Genomic DNA, 13,016 nt, shown 5'->3' on the forward strand with positions numbered 1-13,016 from the left:
TTAGGAAACACTTTGAAAGAGTGGTGAGGCAATGGCACAGGCTGTCCATGGAGGTGGTGGAGTCATGGTGCCTAGAGGTGTTCGGGAAGGTGTAAATGTGGCACTGAGGAACAAGGTTAATGGGCAATATTGGTGACAGGTTGGTGGTTGGACTAGATGATCTTAGAGGATGTTTCCAACCTTAATGATTCTGTGATTCTCTGATGTGAAGATCCCGTACCATTTGCAGCCCATAGGTGCACTAGTGGTGGGGTTTTGCCACGGTCAAATATTTACCTGTGATTTCTGCTTCTTTGTGCTTACTGGTTCTTGGTTTGTTACTGGGTTCCCCCTCCTCTGCCCACTTGCCAGCCCTTCTGTGAGAAGATGAAGGTGCCCCTGATGCATGGCTTGCAGAGGGGCAGGAGCCAGCGTGGGGAAGAAGACAGCCTGGCCTCTGCGGAGGACCTGGCACTGCAGCCAAGGACAGTGCTGCTACCCTGGCAGCTTTTACATGTTGGGCAGGTCTAAACCCAAACCCAGCTGCAGTGAACCACCGTGATGGTGTGGTTGTGGGGGAGGAGGAAGGGAAGGCCTCAGTATGGACAGCACCATATTGCCCTCACTGCAGGACGCAGAGTAGTCATGCCTCTTCTCTGCCACTTTTTCCCATGTCCAACACAGGAACCATGAGGCCATGATGTGGGTCTGGCACTTTCTCCCAGTGCTTGCTCTCTGTCCATAAGGTGTTGCATGCCCTGGAGGCCGTGGAAGGGAGCTTCTCTTTACAGGAACAAAATATGAACCTGTTTTCACACACATTCAGAAAACAAGATCTCTCATTTTCTACATATACTCAAAGCCCCACATCTCTCACTTTCCTTTCCTCTTTCACAATTTGACAATAGTAGACAAAACTCTATGCAAACTGGAGCTTTGTGAGTGTCACTGTCTGCCTGGTGCGCTGAAAGCATATTCTTTGCTTAGTGGGCATTCAGAACACAAGATGCTTACATGATGAGATGAGTTGTGAGCACCATGGCAGCAGCAGATTGCTGTGCTGTAGCTGGGTTTGCTGGTCCCTGGGTATCAGAATGCCTGTGGAGGACCTGCCCTGGTTTTCAGTCCCTCCTTTTCCCTTCCTTGTTCTGTTTCTGGATCTTTAAAATTAGAGGTGGACTAATGGTGTGAGAACTGGATGTCCTTGTGCTTTGGAGAGCTCTGAGTCACAGTTGAATGCAGGAGTGAATGACATGGCTAAATAAAGGGGATGGGGCCATGAGTCTGTGCAGGAAGAGTCTCACTTTTTAAAAACAGCCAAGAAATATGCAGAAAAATCCTTACAGTTCAATGCATAGATTAATACTTATGTACAGCATATGTGGTTACAGTATTCATAATCAAAATAAATATGTTTACCAATTCCACAAATCTCCATAAAGCCTTCTTTCTCTTTCACACATAATGTAATTCTCCAAAGGCTTGAAAATGTGCATGCTGAGTCCCTAATGCTCATTTTATTTGCTGACTTCCAGCGTCTCAGCATAGACATTTTAACTTCAACAGAACATCTCAGCAGGAACTCTTACCAGGATTTCTGAGGCTTGCAACCATATTCACAGCATCTAGTAGAAAGATTCCCAAGTCTCCAGAGGCATCCCTGCTTAAAGCCATATTTGCTTTCCTGGCAGTTTCCTCTGAGAGCCTTTGAGCGTTGGGAACAGTGTTAATCTTTTCTCTCCCCATTGCTACAGCTCCAGCAGACGCTGAGTCTCCTGTGTTTGTGCTCACCGTTCTGCCAGGGAATCTGGTGTGCCATGAAAAGGGCTGGAATTATTATGACAAAAGGTCCCTCCATCCTTTGTATCAGGAACCTCTTTTGCTCTAGGAAATGTCTGTATTTCTGAAAATGGGTTAGCAGTAATGTTGCAAGCAAACTGCTTTCTAAAGGGAACTCCCCTGTTTTGTTAGAGGCAGAACACTGAAACAGATGCATCGTGTCTGGCAAATTTTGTAGTGCTAATTTCTATCATGACAGTGATTTTCTTTAAGTGACTGGCTGGGATAAAATAGGATGGGAATGTATCAGCTGAACTGTGAAATGCAAAGGAAAGTTCTGTCCTTGCTGCAGATGGGATGTGGGCTCCTGGCTCCTTGGTGGACTTTCTCCTCTATACTTGAATGGATGGTGTGCTACAGGTCTATGCAGTATATAGGGCAGCCATGGGAGATGTACCCCAAAATGATCCCAGAGTCAGAGTGCTGCTAATGGCTCTGTAAACTTTGAGAACATCCCTGCAAGTGCAAGTGGCAAGCAGGTCTCCAGAATAACTTTGGCCAAGTGTTCATTGCAATGCAGTGCGTACAGTAGATATTTTTGCTTGTCTGCCTAATCGACTTCTCTTGCAGGTTTTTGCCTTTTAAGTTCCCACTTGAGTGGCATTCATGAAGGGTAAGGTTGTCAGTTTTCCTGTGAAGTCTGAGTGAGGGTGATGCTGTCACTGCTTCTCTAATGGCTGTGTGCTGAAAACAAGTTTTAATGCCTCCAGAGCAAGGATCTCAAAGCTCTTTGTGAACAGGACATCATTTAGCCTCTGAAATGCCAAGTCTGGCAATTTTGGGCTTATTTGTAGTGGAAAGAGAATGTTACAGGAAAACCCCACATCCGCCTCAGACATCAACACTAAGTAACCAGCCCTCCCTGATGCTGTGGAGGAGACTGGGGTTTGTGAACCCAAAAGGCTCCATTACCTGACTAGAAAATCCCTCCTTTCAGGCGGCTGTCACCTTGTGCTTTCAACTCTGTGATTTGCATGAAAGGATCTCATAGTGCTGTCAAAACAGCAAAGTCCTTGCATCCTGTACCATGCCACAAACTACTGAATATCAAATATATTCCAGTGCAGCACACGCTGGCTGTGTTACCTCCTTTGGGAAACTGATCAATATCCCCTCTCCCATGCAGCTCTGCAGCCGCTAGCAGCAGACAGGCTGTTAGGTGTAGGCTTCTTGGGCTGATTCTAGCTGGGAGTGGCACTTTTCCCCTGGAAGCTTTCCCTGCCTCTCATCACACTGTGAAAGCTGCTTGCTGGCATAGCACTTTCTCCTCCTTGCTACTATTTCCCCTCTGCTGGCTGTGTAGCCTTCAAAGCATCAGTTTGATATTGAATTAGCATGCTGCCCATGGTGAGTGAGCAAAATGATGTAGGGGATAGCTTGCCATCTAGCATTATGCAAGGCACCCATCTGCAGCCTGACAGATTTTGGGGAGGTGGGTGGGCAGTGGTGAGATGTCAGGGCTGCTGTTTGTCATGGCCCCAGGTAATGGAGATGGGGCAGATGAAGGAACAATGGCATTGCCTTGCTAGCTCTGTTGAGACCATCTGCGTTCTCCAGCAAGAAGTGTGTTGTTTTCAGTCACTCCTTGGCCAGAGGGTTTCCCACAAGCTCCACCTCTTGTAATGAGTCTTGGTTCAAAATGAACATTTCTATTTAAAATAAAAAAGGGTGGAGAAATGTCAAGTCATGAGAGCAATGAATAAATATTTAACAATATGAGGAGGTGTGCATCATCCTGACATCAAATAAATCTTTAGAGTGCCCTGCAAATCTGTGAGGGGCGAATGAACCACCTATTTTAAACCACCTGAGCTTATATCTCTTATGTGAGATGATTTGTGAACCGATCAATGAGCTCTAAAAGGTATGTCCTTTAGTCTCTGAACTCCTCCCTGCCCTGAAGAGCTGTATCTCCATGTGTTCTCTAGATGGCCTCCAAAATGACCAGCGCCCACCTTGGTGATGCAATTATGCATGGAAATATTAGCATGAAAGCGTTTTAAATACACAGGTGCCAGGCAGAATTAATACAGTTCATGCCTTTTCTGCAGTCGAGGCATGTTTCCTCAGAGCAAAGATAACATCCTGGGCAGGCAGGTAACAGCAGGCTTCCTCCCAAAGAGATGCACAGATGATCCTTTGTCCCTCTCTCCGAAATCTTTCAAATGAGATGCATAAACCTGGCTGCTGCTGCTGTTGCTGCCTTCTGGAGGAGTGTGCTGCAAGAACTTCAGCAAGCAAGGTGTAAATTATCTGTGATATCCAAGCCTGTTTGAGCTTTGTGCTTTCCTTCCCTCATGAGATAACATTATCAAAATCCCAGCATTAAAGACCTGCAAGGTTGGCATGTAAAAGTATAATCAGACATTTCTGCACATCCCAGGCAATCTATTTCATTAGGAAGACCACACGCTTATGTCTGTGAATGTATGGGTCTGTGTTGGCTGTGCTTCTTAAAATCTCCACTTAGCTGTGGCCAGAAATGCCTCTAGATCCATCCTGTTTCCTGCTCCTAGCATGTGCATACACGCACGTTGGGGTTTCTCTTTATTCTGTGCTGATGTGAAATGAACTTTTGTGAGCCTGAGTTTCCTTTTCAGCTCAGCTCTTCCCAGAATAGTTGGGGGCAATTTTCCCACCCCAGCTGGTGAAATGGCAATCACCAAACCTGTGAGCTATGATGGATTTGGCTATGACTGTATTTTAGCATCTGTGACAGCAAATGCTACTGCTCCCCAAACTCTCCAGTGTGGGCACTTGGCTCAGAAAGGACCATTCTAGCGGAAAATGTATTTCCTCTTGTGAATTTCACTAGCTCACAGCTAATTTCCCTCAGTCCTAGTGTCACTGATACGCTTGTCACTTGCCATGTCACTGATATTCCCAGAATACCCAGAGAAAAACATGACACTGAGCAAGCACAAACTCCTGCTTACTTATAGGCATGCTGATTAGAACAAAACATCCAGCATTCTGCTATATACCAGCTCCTCCAGATAAGAAAAGAGTCAACGATATTAATGAATTTAACGGCACACCCCATTAGGAGTAAATGCATGTTCTTAGAGGGCTCCAAGATGGAGTATAAATGCCTCATTAATATTGGATATATCAACCTGGGAGCACAAGCACAGTCAGAGAGAGTAGTGACTGGCAGTACAATGAGTCCAGCAGACCCCATCCAGGGAGGCTTTCTTTTCCTGCTCAGCCTGCATTCAGGCGCACCCTGCTCTTTAAAGACACCATCTGTGCAGGTTTCCAGTGCGTGGGCCCTACCTCTGCTGTACAGCCCTGGGCTTTGCGGGGCTTTTTGACCAGAGGAAGGAGCTACGCAGGCAGGATGACTAGAGGCCAGACTCCATCTGACTCTGAAGCTGCCTCCCATAGTCTGCAAATATTGCTGCCTGACAGTTCAGTTACCTTTCTTCTCAGCGCATCATGGGAGGAGTTGCCCATTTCTTTGGTCTCCAGCTCTTCTGATTAAGAGAAGCAACCACCGGGAAACCCATAGTGCTGTGCTGTAATCCTGCAAGTGAACTGTACTGCTTCAAGCTTTTTCGTAGAATTGTTGAATCATTAAGGTTGGAAAAGATCACTAAGATCACCTACTTCAACAGCCAACCCATCCCCACCATGCCCACTGCCCAGTGACCATCCCTCAGTGCCACATCCACACGGTTCTTGAACACCTCCAGGGATGGTGGACGTAGAATGGAGCAATGGAAATACTTATGATAGTGGCGGAAGGACGATGACTCTACCAGCTGTTTTTAAAAACTCCTTTTTTCCAACACCATCCTCTGGCAATCACCTGGAGAAACACTTTCTGTGTGTCAGACTTCTGGCTCGATCACCTCCATCTCAAACGCTTCAGCTTCCATCAGCACTCAGCCACAGTCCTGTGCTGTGTGAAACTCTTGTAGCGATGCCTCTGAGAGGAACTGCTATTCGCTGCCAGGAGATTGGTCCCGTATGAATATGGAACAGACTACGTTTACCTCCTTGAATCTGAAATGCCCATCATCAGTAAATTTCTGTTGTATATACGTGGGAAAGTTTCAGTGGAAAATAGCACTGCTCATGTCTAACATCATCCACTAATTAATAAAGATCATTTTCTGCAATGTATGTGTACCTAATTACCATTCTAAGTGATCATTAAGATGTACATAGAGTTATCAGGATCCTTGATACTTCTTCATCCACAGAGAACTTATTCCTCAGAGAGGGAAAGCACGATAAAGGAAAGTGCCTGGAAGGCTGGTGTAGCTCTTTCCACCCACAAATGAGGTTACACCCCCCTGCTTTAACTCACCAGGAGCATCATAGCCATGCATGATACTAATGTTTCAAACCAAGATATGCTTTACGGAGCCAGAGGTGGGTAAAAGTGCACTCAGTGCTTTTGGCTGAGGTGTTGACGTGCCCCTTGCACTGTTTCCTTCGGGGCTTAGCACGATGTCTGTCAGTTTCTCCACTCATCATGGAGCTGGCAATTTCTGTTATCAGGCCTGCAATAAGCTGGGCACAGCCTGTTTCTTCCCCTCTGCGCTGACCGCAATCTGACTGTCTGGCAGTCTCTCGCCTGTTAATTCAGCTCTGGCAGGGAGCAGAGCAGCGTTCCTGTGATGGCCAAGGTGCTAAGCCTTGGAAAGCAAGTGCATCATGTCAACCGTTGCCGTATCTGACCTGTATCTGGTTTTAATATAAGAAAGAAGGTGACTGCTGTGCTCAGAAATGTGGGAAGTGCTTGCAGCAGTGAGTGAAACCATGCCAAAACAATAGCTGGGAGTGGCTTTCTTCCAGCAGCTCCTGGTGGTCACAGCATGGATCTGCTGGGCTTGCACACAGCTCCTGAGCCACCATACTGCAGCTTGGAGCCTCTACATGAGGAGGCGTCGCTGCTGTCCCCATAGCAGTGTGCCAGGCACCAGGGCAGCCTTGCCATGAACAGCTTAAGGGCAGATTTGAGACTCTTAGGCACCTGAAGATGCAGAAAGCCACCCATGAAAATCCCACTTAATGCTCCATGTCCACTGGCTTTAAGGTCAGCAGCAGCCATGACACCTCTTATTTTCCCCACACTTGATTCTGTGAGAGGACAGTGTAAAGATCCATCCTTTCTCTCCCATGTCTGTCTTTCAAACAGCGACTGCCCATAGGGGTGGCCAGAACACTTGCAACGTGATGATTTGGGCGTCTTTTCATTTTCTGATGGAGTTGCAGTGTGCCCTAGCCCAGCTTTTTTCTCACAGATCACTTTGACTTGAAAAGTTATGTTTCTGGCAAGATGTAATTGCACCCTAAACTTTAGAAGACTTTTCATTTTGTTTGTGTGTGCACTATGACTGCAGGAAAGTTTCCAGGTTGCTTGGAAGTCATCAGCAGCCAGTACGGTTATTGAAAGGCAATGGCCCCCTGGACCTGCTGCTCTGATCTGAGCAGTTTTGAGTTTGTGCAGAGTTGCAGGCTTGGTTGGCCACTAAGTGTGGCTCTTGATTCATGAAGAAGGGGAGGAAATAGGGAAACTGACAGGCTCAACTCGAGGTACAGGTCAGAGGCTGTTGGTGGCTCCTCCAGTAAGTCTCGCTGAGGCAGGGAAGGTCTTCTTTAATACTGTTGATGATTCAAGAGATGGAACACCTTCCTTGCAAGGACAGACTGAGAGAGCTGGGGCTGTTCAGCCTGGACAAGAGAAGGCTCCAGGGAGACCTGAGAGCAGTATCTAAAGGGAGGCTGTAAGAAAGAGGGGCAGACTCTTCAGCAAGGTCTGTTGTGACAGGACAAGGGGAAATTGTTTCAAACTAAAAGAGGGGAGATTTAGATTGGACATAAGAAAAAGTTTTTTGTTTTTTTTTCTGAAAGGGTGGTGAGGCAGTGGCACAGGTTGCCTAGAGAGATGGTGGAAGCCCCCTCCCTGGAAACATTCAGAGCTCAGACTGGTGTGGCTCTGAGCACCCTATAGGTGTCCCCGTTCATTGCAGGGGAGTTGAACTACATGGCCTGTATGGGTCCCTTCCAACTCAAACAATTCTATGATTCTAGATCTCATCACCAGTAACAAGAAATTCTGTTGTTTGTAACTTCCAATGTCAGCATCAAACATGAGAGGAAAAGGTTTGTATGGGGCAGAGGGAAAATCAGGTCAGGGAAGGAGATGCCTGGGCCATTCTTACTTGTTCAGGAACTTCATAGGCTACATTAGTATATAATTTCAAAAGCAAATAGTGAAAGCAGATCTGCTGACAATTAAGATCAAGTGCCATTAATTATTTTCTGAAGCAAAAACATGAGATGAATAAACTAGGCTTGTTCCAAAGCACACCTAGTCCAGGAAAGTCTTTCCACCAGCCTCAGTGAACACTGGAATGCGTTCCCATGCAAGAAAGGATAAGCCAATCCCAGCTGCCAATCTTTATTTCTTCTCAGGAGGTGTTGAGGGCATTTTGCTGATAACAAGATCGTGTCTTGCATGTTTCACACCACACCTGTGAGCTGCACTGGGTGGCTGATGAGGTTTTGCAGCCATCCGCACACTCCCAATGTCACTGCCAACCTCGTGGGAGCTGCTGGGAGAGGCACACAGAATGAGAGTCCCACCCTCGGTGGTGTAGATCACAGGCAGCCCTGTTATTCCTCAGACTAAGAACTCTAACATTTCCTGCCAACAGCTATTTTGAGAATATTAAGCCCGAATGTTTTGGTGGAAAGTGAATTCAAAAGGCCACAAGAGCAGGGGTGTGAGTGAATGAGCCCAAGCAACTCCACAACACTAAAATTTTGTAACATTTTCTTTTAAGCACAGAGAGTGCTTTGATATCCCACATGGGTACAAAGACTTTTGTCATGCAGACTGCTTGGAGTTAGTATGAAAGCATCTCCGTTGTGCTGGTGTTCACTTGCGGGAAGCAAAGCTTGTAGTAGAGCGTGAGATAAAAATATTTTTAAGACTCATCACTTTTTGACATCTCCACTCCAACACCTCCTCCCCAGTGCACTGTGTACAGACAGCTCCGTTGCGACTGCTACTTCTGATCTTCAGCCTAACCCAGCAAACACACTCCGAGCACATGTGCTGATGCAGACTACATGAGGAGGTGGAAGAGCGTACGATGACAGCCTGAAATCAATGGGGACGGCTCATCTGTTTAAGGTGTGCAAGATCTGGCCTCCAGTGAGCAGTCATTATCTCTCACACTGACGCACAAAGGAGTTGAATGTGTCTGCAAAATTACATTATTCTACAACAGTGAGGAAACTGACATCCTGTGGTCACAATTATGCAGGCATTGGGCCACGCTGGATATGGCCGTGTTTTTTCTTTTATTTTTAAAGAAGCAACTGGGCATTCAAATCATTCCATACATTACAAAGTTTGATTTTCAGCAGAAGTGCTTGTGCTGGATTAGGATCAGAATGTCTAATTACAAAAGGGCGTTTCTTTCAAAGAAGAAGAAGAATCACCTTTGACATTTTTCTTAGTTTTCTACCTTCTGCCTCGAGATCTCGAGGCAAGGCAAACTTTGAACAAATTACTACTAAGTAGGAACATCTAATATTTATCCATTGTAAATGCTTTTCCTAGAAGAGTTATTTGGAGCACATTTGCAATGTATTGCAAAAGAATTCACACTTTGAGAAGGAAATTCAGTCTTTCTAGGCTTACACAGGATAGATTCTGTCCTGGTAAGTATTTCCCCCGCAGCTGGAGCTAACCACAGTGTGGTCCAGGTGCTGTAAGCACGTGGACTGTCTCACCATCTGGAGACTGGGTAGATGACATGGTTCAAACGGAATGTTTGTCCATGTTATGTAGAAATGCACCGTGTGGGACTGTTACAGAGAATGTAAAGAGCAGAACTGAGGCACGCAGGGTCTGCTACTAACAAACAGAGTATACACAGTGTGTACTTAGGATGCCACAGATTTCCCTAGCTCTGCACATGTTTGTGCACATCCTACTGATCACACCTACCTCTTCAGTAGATAGCAGGGCTTGTTTAGGTACATCAGGGACTGATGCTTAGGTGGGCATGTCATGGTTTGGTTCCATGCTTGGCAGAGGGTGGAGGTAAGGAAAGGAACTCTTCTAATTTCATATTAAAATCTTCTAGCTTCAGCAAAAGACTATTTTTTAAAAATTGACAGCATCATGGTTTCTGCTGAGTGTGGAGATCTTTCAGTCAAGTAGCTGGAAAAAATAAGAGGAAGGTTCATGAGAACACCCAGGACCTGAAGCTGCTCTATGTAGTTTCTATTTGCTATGGAGCAGAGTGGAATGAGGGAAAAGTGTATGTGATAATTTGAATTTGAGACTTTTGATTTGATTGAGTTCAGCTGTCCTTCGGTTTTTGACTTTTGCATTCATTCAAGCTCTACAAGCACAAGGGCTCACCTAGTAAATTTTAATCAGAGATGCTTATGTACTGACAAAGAGTGAATTACGAATAGTTCATTTTCTTGTAAAACTTACCCTGCGTTGCTTTCTTACCTATCTCCCCTTACCAGGGAAAAAAAAAAGGAAGTAGATGGATAAGGCACATATTGCACGTTATAATTTATAATGGACTGCTCTGCAGATAGGAAGTTATTTACTGGCATTACTATTGAATATAAATAATGAACAAATTTCTTCAATCTGTTTATAGAGAATTCTCAGACAAAGGTGAAATTAATGAAAAAAAAAATTGATTGCAAATGACCTGCTTGGCTCTAGTTCTTATTTCTGTGGCTTTGAGAGACCTTAGATAACTTTCAATTCCAGAATGGGAGGCTATGAACTTCCCCACATGACTTACATAATCAGAAGAACTTTAATTAAAAATGTTATTGAATATCCAGGCCCTTCATCATCTCCAGAGGAGTGACCTTAAAGCTGAAGGGAGCTGAAGCTGACTAGAAATACAGACCGTTCTCCTTTGTCCTTTCCTGCTGCTGTATTTTCTGTGAAACAACAGAATGACAAAGCAAGGAGCTTAGTCCACACAGGGCCCAAAATTTGGGATGTTAAATAGGCAAAGTTTATATGTGTCTCTCGAACCTTGGCACAAAACAGGTGGGCTGAATGCAACACTGAAACCACAGAATCATAGAATTATTAAGGTTGGAAAAAACCTCTAAGACCTGTAGTCCAACTGTCCACCTACCCCAATATTGCCCACTAAACCATGTCCTTAAGTATTACATCTACTCTTTCCTCTAACACCTCCAAGGAGGGTGACTCCACCACCTCCCTGGGCAGCCTATTCCAATGCCTCACCACTCTTTCTGAAAAGAAGTTCTTCCTAATGTCCAGCATACGTGTTATGTCTAACAATGTATCTGTCATTGCCAGGCAGGCTAAATAAGACTTAGATCAATGATGACCAACCAGGGTGCAGGGAGGAGGTTGCAATCTCATGTAAATGTTGATGTGCTTGTTTGTGTTAACAGGCTGCCGCTGGCATAACCTCTTTTGGGAAAAGTCTTTCGTTTAAAGGACATCCCTGCAAATCAAGAAATGAGAGTTTTGTTGTCAGCTGTGCCAGACACCAAAGAAAAAGTCATTTTGTCCAGACACTTGAAGACTTACTTGAAGGTAATAACTAACTGTCCTGCAAATTGTGGCTTAGAAGAAACATGAAAACAAAATCTGAGATAGTTAATGTGATTATTTTGTAGAGACTGTGATTTCTCTTGCCATGTTTTGCCAATTCCTTAGTTTTAGCTTTCCACCTTTGTGCCATCTGAGTTTACAAGATCATGTTTTCCAGAGCAGTCTGAATGTGGACAGCTGGTGCAGTCTTGATCCATGGTGATATCATGTAGGCAACCTGTTCTCTTGATTCAGTCTAACCAGAAAAATGAAACTCTGAGGCATCTCCTTGTTCAACCTGTGAACACCTTTGGTAATCACCCTACTTCTACTGATTATCCTTTTTGAAAAGGATACTTGGGAAAGGTGGAACTTGGAAGTACTAGTGCAAGTATATATGGTGCAAGTTCTGGTGAGAAGAAGAAAGTAGCCCCATAACCTGCTCCTTGCTCTCTATGGCTGTCACAGCCTTTCCAATAAGACCAATGGATACTGCTGAGTGTGGCCCACTGTAACCCCTGCCAATACAGCTAGATGTTTGGTAGAATCCACAGGGAGGTGGATGAAGCATTTGTTCTCACTGAGTCATAATATGTAGTTGCCCAGGTCTAGCTCCTTGCCCTACTGAATGAAGCCAAGTGCTCTCCATCACCAACAAGTTTTGTTCCTGTCCAAAAAGGCCATTTATGAAGAGGAACTGCTTTTGATATTCAGAGCTACTAGGCATGGAAATTTGCTCATAAGTTACCAACCTAAGCAACACCAGAGGATTCAAAACACTTCTTTGTTATTGTTTCATGTTTCCTGAAACTGGAAAGTTGTAGTGCCATATGTTGCAGTATTTGTACTTGACATATTCTTGAGCATTTAAATATTGTCTTGTGGAGTGAGCTTATTGCCAACCACATGGATGAAGAGCTTTGCACTTACTTTTGGAGAGCACCCCATCATCAATTGCTTCTGCACACTTCTATTTGTACATCAGTCACATAAGCAGTGAGTCTCATCATAGAGGTCTGAGTTCAGAGCAGTCTGCAGAAAAGCTGCTGTCATCTCTACAGGAGTTTGGTTAATATAAGTGGTGAAGGCAAGGAGCCACTCCTCCAGCTTCAGAAAGCTTGCAGGAGCAGCTCCTCCAAAGGAGTCAGCTTTGTTAACACCGTGAGTGTTCTCAGTAAATGAAACTGTGGAATGGAGGCAGGTGATGGAAGGCGTGAAGCAGGGATATTTCTTTTTGCAACCAAATAGAAAGGTTTACTCTTCTGGAGGGCAGAGTATAAAGGTCCAGAGAACCAGGAGGGAGTGCAGAGGTGGAGCTGGAGTCAACCATGAGTTAACCATAGCCTCTTGGGTGCGTAGTATAGCTGGTTCAGTGCCACTAGTCATATAGCTGGTTTGTTGTTTGTTTTCTTCACTCTCACACCTCCGTAGTGTATTGCATACACGATACCACTAAAAAGATGACATGGCAATATCAGAGCTTTTTTCCCCCTCATAGCAAGAATATATAATAATCTCTCTGAGAAACAAGTCTCAGGCTATCTCAAGAACAATCAATGCTTGTAAGGCATCCATCCAGTGAAGTCAGAATAGCTGGAGGCTGTGAGTAACGTAATCATTTTTT

The 13,016-nt window shown here is 44.9% G+C and overlaps 1 long non-coding RNA gene across 4 annotated transcripts in view; it reads left to right on the forward strand.

Annotated features, from left to right (window-relative positions):
• LOC128086095 (uncharacterized) overlaps positions 1-13,016 on the forward strand; it is a 155,317-nt gene that overhangs the window by 63,480 nt on the left and 78,821 nt on the right. For all 4 annotated transcript variants that reach the window (XR_008209230.1, XR_008209229.1, XR_008209231.1 and 1 more), the window contains one exon: positions 11,251-11,395. This is a non-coding gene — a long non-coding RNA (uncharacterized LOC128086095). The remainder of the gene's footprint in view (positions 1-11,250; positions 11,396-13,016) is intronic.

Source organism: Tympanuchus pallidicinctus, unplaced genomic scaffold, assembly GCF_026119805.1.
Source record: "Tympanuchus pallidicinctus isolate F22 unplaced genomic scaffold, pur_lepc_1.0 scaffold3, whole genome shotgun sequence".
NCBI lineage: Eukaryota > Metazoa > Chordata > Aves > Galliformes > Phasianidae > Tympanuchus > Tympanuchus pallidicinctus.